This window comes from Kogia breviceps, chromosome 13 (assembly GCF_026419965.1).
Source record: "Kogia breviceps isolate mKogBre1 chromosome 13, mKogBre1 haplotype 1, whole genome shotgun sequence".
NCBI classification, from domain to species: Eukaryota; Metazoa; Chordata; class Mammalia; order Artiodactyla; family Physeteridae; genus Kogia; species Kogia breviceps.
Genome location: NC_081322.1, coordinates 10,519,769 through 10,531,420, shown reverse-complemented (window position 1 = coordinate 10,531,420; position 11,652 = coordinate 10,519,769).

Sequence of the window (11,652 nt, the reverse complement as noted above, 5' to 3'; positions counted from 1 at the left end):
GTTTTTCTATGATTAGACTTTTTTTTTATGGTTATGGTATGAGATCAACATTATTTCCTTTTTATCCCCTAAAATAAATATTGTATTTTGAAGAGTGAGATCTTATTTACGCAGGCAGTTATTTTTGTCGGGAGACTTTGGAGGGCAGATCACACGTGTAAGTACCTGGATGTTGACTGTTCTCTCTTTTTTTCACTTTTCTCTAATGCCCAGTTTTTAAAGTATATTTAATATAGATGACTGAAAATGAAGAACTGATGGAGGGGACAGCTTTTTTTTCACTTAATAGAGCTAGTCTTCTAACAACAATTTTTTGATTAAGAAAAATGCAGCTGTGAGCTGCAATCGAGGGCGTTGCTCGAGATGCCACAGGACAGCGGGGGTGTAGGTGAGGGAAAGCATCACGTTGGAGCCTGCCTGCGCTGACCCACAGAGGTGGGAAAAGAGCGTATGAAAGAACTAAGAACAAACTAGTAAGAGTCCGAATGAAATCACATTGTGCAAAATTGAGAAACTCAGAGAGAGAGAGAGAGAGGGAACAGACCACAGCCATGGTGGCGAGAAAGCATGATTTTTTTTTTTTTTTTTTTTTTTTTTTTTTTTGGTATGCGGGCCTCACACTGTTGTGGCCTCTCCCGTTGCAGAGCGCAGGCTCCAGACGTGCAGGCTCAGCGGCCATGGCACACGGGCCCAGCTGCTCCGCAGCATGTGGGATCTTCCCAGACCGGGGCACGAACCCGTGTCCCCTGCATTGGCAGGCGGATTCTCAACCACTGCGCCACCAGGGAAGCCGCCGAGAAAGCATGATTTTAACTGCAGCCTTTGGGATGAGCTGTTTAGGGAGAGAGGAACACACACAAGCAAACACCGTCCTAAGGGAAGAACGGACACATTCTGGTAACAGAATAGAGAGATGTTGGCTTTTCTCCAAAGGTCAAATGTCAGAGGGCAACCTAAGATCTTAAAAAGATGGAGATTCTCAGGAGAGTGAAAAAAGCAGGACTGAGTCTACCTTTCTTTAAGAATGTAAAATCTAACTAATACGGGAGACAGTTCGCAGAAGAGATTTAAAACACGTTCTCCTTACTTTAAGCCTCAAGTGGATGCAGAGAAGGCGAGCTGGTGTTCCAGGGATGGCAGGAAATCCCAGCCTGGAGAAAAGTGTCAGCGGTCAGGGTGGCCTCTCGTGGGTGAGTTTAGGCTCCGTGATTGTGACTGACTAAGGAGTTTGCCTGATTACAGGAAACGTGTAAGGATGATCCTGCCCTTGGGATTATCCCCGAGAATATGTGGGTTTAATTGGAAGAGCGTTTTAAAAATAAGTTACTCACGAGAGAGATTAGAGAGCCAGCGCGGATCTGACTTTACTAAGGAAGGCTGGGTTTATTAATTTTGCTATAATCGTTAGCATCCCACGATTTTTATAACCTTAATGTATGTTCAGCACTACCGAGGAATATACAAATATGTCCTTCTCAAATGGTGTGTAACATATTTTGTTGTGATTGAAATAGCTTGTTTGTTCTACTCTCAGCTTGAGAAAAGGAAGAGGGTAGAGGAGGAAAGAATAAACAGAGAAGTGGTGGATGGTGTGAACCGGAGGAGCCCTGGTGTCTCACCTTAGGACCCAGAGGGTGTCTGAGATTCCCTGAGTGGATGATTTCACTGTTGTCAGGAGGAGAAGTTCAAGAAAAAGCCCTGAAGGAGGAAAAAGTAAGGGCAAGGAAGCGTTTTGTCTAACCGGGGAGAGCCGGCTTGGAGGCCACGTGCACTTGGGTCCACGTAGCAACGCGGCCACTTCCAGCCGGCTGTGTGGCTTTGGGTGAGTCACGTAAGGCTGCGGGTCTCTGGTCTCCTGTTGGCAACAGTGTCTACTCTGTGGGTTTCTTGGGAGAATTCGAGTGTGGGTGAAATGCCAGGGACATATTCAAGACACTTCTGTATAGTGGTTGCTAGCATTCTAGAGAAAATCTAGATGTTTGGTCAGCACAGACATTGTGCAGCATTTGTCTCAGTGGAAGTCAATCTAACCTAATCAATGTTTACAGGGTTTATAGATCAAAATAAACACCGTAAGCTTTGTTTATTATTTTAATGTCGTTCTCACTAGAAAAGCTACCAGGTATAAAATGGATGATTTTATATTAGACACACGGATATTGACAGGCTAGAAAACTTCCCTCATTGTGAATGTAACGAATGGACAAAATAGCCCTTTATTGCTTCCTGAATAATTTTTGGAACTGGTTTCCCTTCTCTGCCAAGAAAGAGCTGGAGTGTGGGACAGAGCTGAAGCCTTTTGATCAGGTCAGGAGACGATCTTAGTTTATTTTAGGACACCATCAGCATTGATTCTTATGGGAAGCAGGAAATTTTAACTTAAAACCCTCCGAATAGACATGTACGTCATACCTTAGTAGAGGCCATTTAACAGTTAACACTTTAAAAAAGTGTGTGTGATCAATTCTATGAACTTGGGGGCCTTGTCATTGTTTTCTAACAACCAGAGCCAGGAAGATGAGTAATCTTCTGCTGAATAAATATTCATCTTTCAAAATTCTAACCTGTAAGTATCTGCGTACCATGAAATTAAAATGGGGTTACCAGGGGCTTCCCTGGTGGCGCAGTGGTTGAGAGTCCGCCTGCCGATGCAGGGGACGCGGGTTCGTGCCCCGGTCCGGGAAGATCCCACGTGCCGCCAAGCGGCTGGGCCCGTGAGCCATGGCCGCTGAGCCTGCGCGTCCGGAGCCTGTGCTCCGCAACGGGAGAGGCCGCAACAGTGAGAGGCCCGCGTACCACAAAAAAATAATAAAATAAAATAAAATGGGGTCACCAGAGGTCTTGGGCCGCTGTCTCGTTCAACCATAAATCCTTTCAGAATGCACCACACGACACTATCAATAAGATAGGAAATAAATTCTCATTGACGCCGATAGAAGCTGGATATTTTCTTTTTCCTCTGGCATTCATTTCGACCAGTTCCCCCTCGTTTTACCTGTTTCCCTGTCCAGAAATGGGAAGGCATAGTATAGACTTCCGTAGTTGACGCTGAGTGTGAATCCTAATGTCCTAGAAAATGAAGAGAGGGGACACAACTGTCCTCCCTCAAATGCTGCAGATGCAAGAGCTCGAGGTGGCACCGGAGCCGGGGCTCCCAGTTCACTGTGTTGGCCCCCGTAACCCGTGAGCGCCCTCGGAAAACTGGAAGGGTTCAAAAGCATCAGCCTGGACAGGGGGCGGGCCCGTGCAGCGGTGTCACCCAAGACTGGAGTCCTGCCCGTGAGAGTGGCTTTCTCACCTCCCCGAGCATTTTCCACTGGCCAGTGCTCACGATGACAGGCTCTCAAGTCGGTGCAAACATTTCCACTGGGGAAGAACCCGCCGGGGCTCTGCCAGTGGACTTTGTCAGTCACCTCCCACGTGTGCCTTTCTGCACAAGCCGCTCCTTAGAGCTCACCTCCGGGATGACACGGAGCTGGCTGGGCTGAGCCCCCGACGTTTCTAAGCTCATCGAACGGCATCACCTGACCCTCCGAAGGAACTGGAAACCAGGGAGCAACGTGGGAACGTTCATTTGTCAACTCATCCCGTTTGGCAACAAGTTCTGTGGATTCTACTTCTGGAGTTTGTCTGCGATCCACCCCCTCGTTTGCACCCCTGCTGCCTCTGTAGGCCTTTATCTAGTGTAAAGACTCCGAAGTTTCCCTCTGCCTTCAGAGAGAACGCAGCCTTCCCAAGATGCCACAGTGTGTCTTGTATCTCGGGTGCCTAACCTAGGATCCAGCACATAAGAAGCAGTCAGTCGACAGCCACTGAATTAGAAAAGATGTTTAGCAGTGATATCTTGAAACAAGATGCGTGAATATATGGGCAGCTATTTCTGGATCCATTTCTGAAATGAGATGTCTTCCACAAGACAAAGCTTTCGAAATGAATTATTTGTATGACAGTACAAAGGTTTATATTGAAACTTTCCCTAAGTATTTAATGCTTTGTTTGACAAACTTGGATCATAATTTCTTCCTGATTTGGGGTCACTTAGTAACAAATGTCATTCATTGCTTTTCAACTGATTTAACTTGAAAACAGTTGAAAGTTTAAAGTTTTTGTAACCTCGGAAGTTTCAAATCCGAGGTTAAAAAAAAAAGAAAGGGAAGTACACGGTCCTACTTTTCCTGCTTGGCTTGAAATCTGAAATAACATGAAGTAATTTAAAAATCACATTTGGCGGATTAACAGAGTACCTGTTTCCGGGCCTGGCTGCGTTATGCGCGTGGAAATAAACAAGTGAGAGCAGGAGACAGAAGTGTTTCTGTAAGAAAAGCATCTGGAGCTTTTGGCAGAATAAAGGCAATTCCTTGGCAGTTCACAGCAGAGCTGACTTTTCCCTTCTGGTTTCACACTTTAGACCAAATTCTGATTGACAGTAAAGGCTCCACTTTAAGAAATGGCTTTTCACCTTAATGTTTAATTTTCCAGTGGTATTGCTTCTTTGATGTGAGCTTTCCTTTCTCCTACATGTTGACAACCCATTGAAACTAAGAACTCGCTTATCTTAAGGTTTCATTAAATGGAAACCGTATGGAAGTTTTCACGGATGGAGTAAATGGTCGCCCAAATTCCTTTAACCTCCATGAACATTTTTTCAGGCCATCCTAAGAAAGGCTTGAGTGTGTTACATACTTAGAAAAACACTTAAGCCGAACATGACTTTGTGAAGAGGGCGGGTCCTCATTTTGTTTGTCCTTTTTTAGCTTATGGTAATGAACTCAGATTCTAAAATTGTTTGAGGTCACAGAACCACTCACAGCGAAATGAGATACGTAGAGAAAATGGAGCATCTGTTTCTCAAGAGCTCATCGGATCTTCCTCACGGGTCCCATCCTGCTGATGGATAGGGACCTCTTAGACTTGTCAACGGGAACTATCTCTGTCACTCTTGTTCATCTTTCTACTTTTAGGTTAAACGTGCCGACTGTTCAAAATCTGGATCATGGCTGGAGTGACAGCCTCTTTGGAATGACCCTATTTCTTTCGGTAAAAGGACTAGTCATTGGGATTTTATAACCCCCCCTCTCTTTTCTTGCTCAGGAAGGCATCTGTGGGCATTGACGTGGTCTCGCTGCACATTTGTGACAGCAGAGGAGAACAGGTGAGAAAATGCCTGGGGTGTCCTCTGGGCAGGCCTGTGGAGTGGCTGGGCTCGGCTGCTGCTAAGGTGGTAACTGCTGAAGTTCAAGGTCTCAGCTGGCGATCTGAACTTAGGCCAGTGGTGCCGGGGATGGAGCTGACAGCCTTCAGACCCCAACCCTCCGTGGGTCATGGACACGTCGGCTCCCCTGGGCCCTCGTGGTCACCGGGAAACCAGAAGTACTGATACATACGGGGTCAGTTTCCTGTCTGAGGTCATCTCAGTTCTGGGCTCCGGGCTGTGGTGGAAGCAGCTGCTAAGCAGCGTCTCCCGGAGGCTTCAAACCAAAGAGGTTGTCCAGGAAGGCGGGGCACCTGCCCCGATGACTCCAGCCTCCTTAGAAGTCTATGGTGTTTCTAAAGACTCCGGTCTGAGTTGAAAAGATCACTTACGTAAAACTCAAAAGAGAAAAGAGTATTACCCCTGTAATAATAGACACAAAGTTGTTGTTGGTGGTGGTGTTTGGTAGAATCTAGAGTTGGAATAGGCTTTAGAAAGCATGAAGTCCAACGTTGGCATTTACTCATGAAGAAACACGTCTAAAGAGTTTCTTTTACTTTGTGACAATTTGCTCTTTGGTTTAGCTCGAATCTAGCTCCCGGCCCCTATAGCTCTGTGCTCTCTCCGTGATGTGGTGTTACCTTTTCGGTATGAGTATTTTCCTAAATAGAGGCAGGTTGGAAGATCTGTTAAACTAAATGCTAAAGTCTCCCTTTTTTCACCCTTTGGTTGAATTAACTAAGTAAATATTTTAGTTTTGGAGTCATCTGTGTGATAAACATTGGGTTCTGTGATTTGAATCCCGTCTCCACTATTGGCCATGCGGCCTTGGGGAAGGTCACTGATACTCCATGAGCTCCAGCTTCTTTGTAAAGTGGGGACAATAATATTCACCTTGGAGGAAACTGAAAGTTATAGAATTGCATTGGTTCTTCATGGCACAGTGCAGTTAATAAACTATAATTGTTGGTGGTATTTCTTAAATATTTGTGGTTTCTGAGTTTTTCTTTGAAAGGCCAAAATGTAAAAGAGAGAAAGATGGAGGTAAAGAAGAAAGGGAATAAAGAAAAACACAGAACCAGATCTCTGTATAACATTGTAGATTGCTCTTTGCTTTGTCTTTAGGGTTGGGTTCCTGATTAGATAACACCTAATTCTTCTTTATCTAATTTGATGGTTAAGAGGAAAAAATTGATATCACAGAAGAAGCATTGTGTAAGTTAATATGTTATTATTATATTTGTAATACAATTCTTTCAGGAATCTTGAGTAATCTACTTTTTAAATGAAGGAAAATCTATAAACTACCCATCAGGGGATTTGGTGAGAGGAATAAATAATATAATATCTGATGGTTCAGAAAGTTAGTTTCCTCTTTATCATCAACATTTTTGTGTGCAAAGCAAAAAGATCAGTGAGTAGTTAACAGTTCCCAAAAGTGTTTTCAAAAGAATTTTGTGCATCTAGGTAAAACTCCTCTGATAAACACTTCTCTTAATCTTTAGCCTCCTACAAGTGCTCTGTAATTGCACAAATGCTATTGCCGATTCAAACTAAAGTATGGGAGTTCTGCGAAAAGAAATATCTAGACCTAGGAAAAAAATTTCTAAGTGCCCATTACCGTCATAAATTAGATAAGTTTTGAGTGGTAACTCCGCATAGATCTGTAGATGGGGGAATCCATAAAAGAGCTGCTTTCAACTTTAAAGATCTAATTGTCTTAGTAAGTAGCTTCGTTATTGATACCAGCGAGACTTGTTCACGTCTGCAGTCTCCCTTGAAATGGGGTGGAGTGAGTGTTTATCCAGAGATACTTTTTTCTAATACAGCAGGGAATTATCTTGTAACTGGAAATGCTTCCCATTGGGAATGACCCTTCTCCCATCACCACCCCTCCTCTACCATCAATTTGAAGAAATCGTTATTCTGGGAATTAAGCTAATAAAACTAATAAATAATGGAAGATTGCTTTCTGCAGTCGACAACTTCTAAGGCAGGCTGTTTGGAGTACTGAGGGATAAATTTAACAAAACATGTGCAAGATACGTACATTGAAAGCTACAAAAGATTGTTAAGAGAAATTTTAAAAGGCAATATAAAGGAAAGATATTCTGGGACTAGAAAACTCATTGTTAACATGTCATTTCTCCCCAAACTGATCTATAAATACAATGGAAGCCCCAGGACTTCTTTGTAGAAACTGGCAAACGGATTCTAATGCATATATGGAAATATAAAGGACCTAGAATTGCCAAAATAATGCTTAAAAACAAAAATAAATTTGCAGGACTTCCATTTCCTGATTCTAAAGCTTTACTTCAGAGGTAAAGAATCAAGACTGTGGCCTCAGTGTAAGGATAAACAAATAGGTCCATGGAATGCAAAAAGGGGTTCAGAAATAGACCACCATTTACAGAGTCAATTGATCTTTGACAAAAGTGCCAAGGTAATTTGATGAGGAAATAATAGTACTGTCAGTAGGTAGTGCTGGGACATCTGAACATTGAAATAGAAAAAAAAAAAAAAAAGTGAACCTTGAATGTTACTCATACTGTGCACAAAAATAAACTCAAAGTGGGTCAGAGACCTAGAACAAAATCTAAGCATATAAAATCTCTAGAGGAAAACATAGGAATTTTTCAAGATTTGGGGGCAGGCAAAGATTTTGTAAAGAGCACATAACCCTAACTGTAAAAATGTATAAATTGGACTTTGTTAAAATTAAAACCTTCTGCACTTCCAAAGATACCACTAAGAAACTGAATGAAAAAGCAAGGCACAGATCAGAAGAAAATACCTGCAATACATATGTCTGAAAAAGGTCATATCCAGACTACGTAAAGAACTCTCACAACTCAAAAATAAGACAAGTGACCATAAAAAGTGGGCAAAAGGTTTGAACAGACACTTCTCACACACACACACACACACACACACACACATACACCCCATATATATATATATATATGTATATGTATATATATATATATATATATATATATATATATATATACATGTATGGTGAGGACAGGAAAATAAAGACATGAACACATCATTAATCATTAGTGAAATGCAAATTAGAACCACAATGAGACACTACTACAAACCTACCAGAATGTTAAAATTGAAAAAGATTGACGATATCAAGTGTTGGAAAGGCTGTGAAGCAACCAGAACTCTCCTACCCTGCTGTTGGGAATGTAAAATACTATAATACTTGAGAAAACTTTTTGTCAGTTTCCTATAAAATCAAACACAAATTTCCATATGACTCAAGCTTAGGTATTTCCTTAAGAGAAATGAAAACCTATGTCCACCAAGAGTCTGTACACTAATGTTCATAACAGCTTTATTCATAATAGCCCCAAAATGGAATCAACCCAAACATCCAGTTACAGATGAATGGATAAACAATTTGTGGAATATTCATACAACGTATCCAATAATTTACAAAGAAGAAACTATATATGTAACATCATTGATGAATGTCAAAAACATTCTGAGCAAAAGAAGCCAGACACAAAAGAATGTGTGTGTATGATTGTATAATATATCCATGAAGTTCTAGAACAGGCAAAACGAAATCCATAGTGTCAGGAGTCAGGTCAGCAGTTGCCTGAGGATGGGTTGGAGTCAGTTGCAGAGTTAGGAGGGAATTTGGGGGCCAGGTGGTGACAGGAGTGTTCTGTATCTTTTTTTAAAAAAATTTACTTATTTGTTTATTTATTTTTGGCTGCGTTGAGTCTTTGTTGCGCTGTGGGGGCTTGTCATTGCGGTGGCTTCTCCTGTTGCAGAGCACGGGATCTAGGCACGTGGGCTTCAGTAGTTGTGGCACACAGGCTCAGCAGCTGTGGCGCACGGGCTTCCTTGCTCCGCGGTATGTGGGATCTTCCTAGACCAGGGCTCGAACCCATGTCCTCTGCATTGGCAGGCAGATTCTTAACCACTGCGCCACCAGGGAAGTCCAAGGAGTGTTCTGTATCTTAAATATGGTGATGACTATATAGATGTATACATAGCCAAACATATCATACTGTACATTTAAAATTGGTGCATTTTATTATATGCAGAATATAGTTTGATAAAGTAAAATAAATAAATCAATAAATGACATAGACTACCTTCTCATTTAAAATCAGGAACAGTAGTGTCTAGACGGTCCCTCTAACTTGGAATAAGTGTGAAGGACTGAGGAGGACAGTAATTCTCTCTCTGTCTATATCCTCTTCATAACCAGGAGGTTCCTGCACCCTTCTCAGAGTTTCAGGTTACTGCCTGTTGCAGCTTACAAAATAGTTAAACGTCTTTATAAACATCAAATCAAATGGCTAAAATTCAAATGCATTTCTAGTCATTTTCAATTTCATTTTTTGCTTTTGGCTGTGCCCTGTGAGGCTTGCAGGATCTTAGTTCCCTGACCAGGGATCGAACCCGTGCCCTCTGCAGTGAAAGCGCCAAGTCTTAACCACCGGGCCACCAGGGAAGTCCCCTCATTTTCAATTTCAAATGTTCTTTGTTCTGTCAACTTAAGTGTTATATTTTGTTGCTTCATCATTGTTTTCACGAATGGCATCTCCAATATAATTGATTAGACCACGTTCAACACAGGGAAGAGAATTCCTTGAATGTGTTCCTGGTTGGTAATCTCTTCCACATCTGTCTTGCTGTCCTGGCTTTCTAGCTCGTTGCTAACTAGTCTCCCCACCCGCACTCCAGGCTACAAATCGCCTTGTGAGTCATTCTTCTGAAGTCTGTCCTTGATCAAATCACCCCCCTTCTCAGGACCTCTCACTTTGCTTACTGATTAACAAGCAGACTAATTTGTTTTCCCAGTCTGGGTCCTTACTATCTTTCCCAGCTAACCTCTCACTGCTCCCCTGTGAGTGCCATATTCTAGCTGAGCCTGACACCCAGTCATTCCTTCGTTACATCCTTTCCTCCCTACCCCTTTGCTTAGGCCCTCTCTCCACGTGGGATGCTTCTCCTCCGACCTGGCTTTTCCACCTCTCACCAACCTTCTGTGCCAGCTGGCAGGTCATCTCCTCTGCCATCACTCACGGCTGGTGTGGCTGCACCTGCCAGAGCATTTTCCTTCCTGCTGCAGCCGCTCCTGTGTTTGATTATAAACTCTTAGAGCCTAGGGCTCTGTCTCTGACATCCATCCAGTAGGAAGAACACACAAATTGAATGAATATGAGGAAAGAATCATGCAGGCGCTGGTGGTTGAGAAGCAGAGAGTGGAGACCAGACTCCTATCCCCCCTATTACTCTCACTCTATTACTTTTTACACCAGGAGGGGTTGGGAAAATCCTCCACAGGACTTTGAATTGCCTCCAGGACAAGGACGAGGAGAGTGCATTGCTCCAGACATTCAGAATTGAAGCCAAGAAGGTAGTGGAACTTTCTCAGGGAGCCGTCCTAGCAGAAAGATTAGCTTAGATGCCTTTTCTTCTTCTCATCTCACAAGGTAGTGGAGCAAATGGACTGTAAAGTCCCCTGTGGGAATTGTGACTATTCATTAGATCTTTTAATATACACTTTGTTTTTTCTTTTTAAATGGAGCTTGGTTGGAGACGTATAGAATGTTTTGCACGTGGTCTGTATTTTTTAAATGGGCCTCCAACTCTTTTGTGTTTAAGGAATGGTTTCACAAAACAGAATTTGGGATGGCACCTTTGCCACCTGCAATCTCACTGGCACACTCCCAAGGCCGCCCTCTGACACCACGATGCTGTTTGGGAACGGCCACGGTCCGTCCAGACCAGCTTGCTTACGCCCTTGCATGTCCCAGTGGAAACTCTGTCTATCTTGGCTCTGGCTCCACATTCCCTAGAGCTCCCCTGCCTTACACCAAATTGTTCCTCCTCAACCTTCTATCTGACAATCGATACTAGAGAGTGTATAGGCTTGGTTGTAGTGAAAATGCATGTGCTGCGTGGATAAAATGTGGTCATTTGCCTATGGCGTGACACACACGTGGATAGATCCTACTTTTAAATGATTAACGTTAAGGCAAATGGACAAAACAAACACCCCGTGTGACGGACGCTGTTGGCTGTCCTCGAAACTCCTCCCTTTGTTCCACGGGCAGCACGTGGTAGCTGGACCCACGGTTCAGCCAGAGTCTCATGTCTCAGACTCTTTACCACCCCGTGAGGCCAGCACGGACGGTGCTGCTCTGGGTGGGTGTGGGGCGTGGGGCGTGACCTTGTACTTGGGCGTGTGCTGTCTGCCCTTGACAGGCTGGAACCTCCACACGCCCACGAGCCAGCTTCCATCACACAGCCAGGTCCACACCCCAGGGCAGAGGTGGGAAACATCTTCTGTCAAGGGGTGAACAGTAAATATTTCCAGCTTTGCGGCCAGTCTTTGCCTCGTGTTGTGAAAGCACCCAAAGATGACACATAAACAGATAGGCGTGGCTGGATTCTAATAAAATGTTCTTTACAAAACGGGTGGC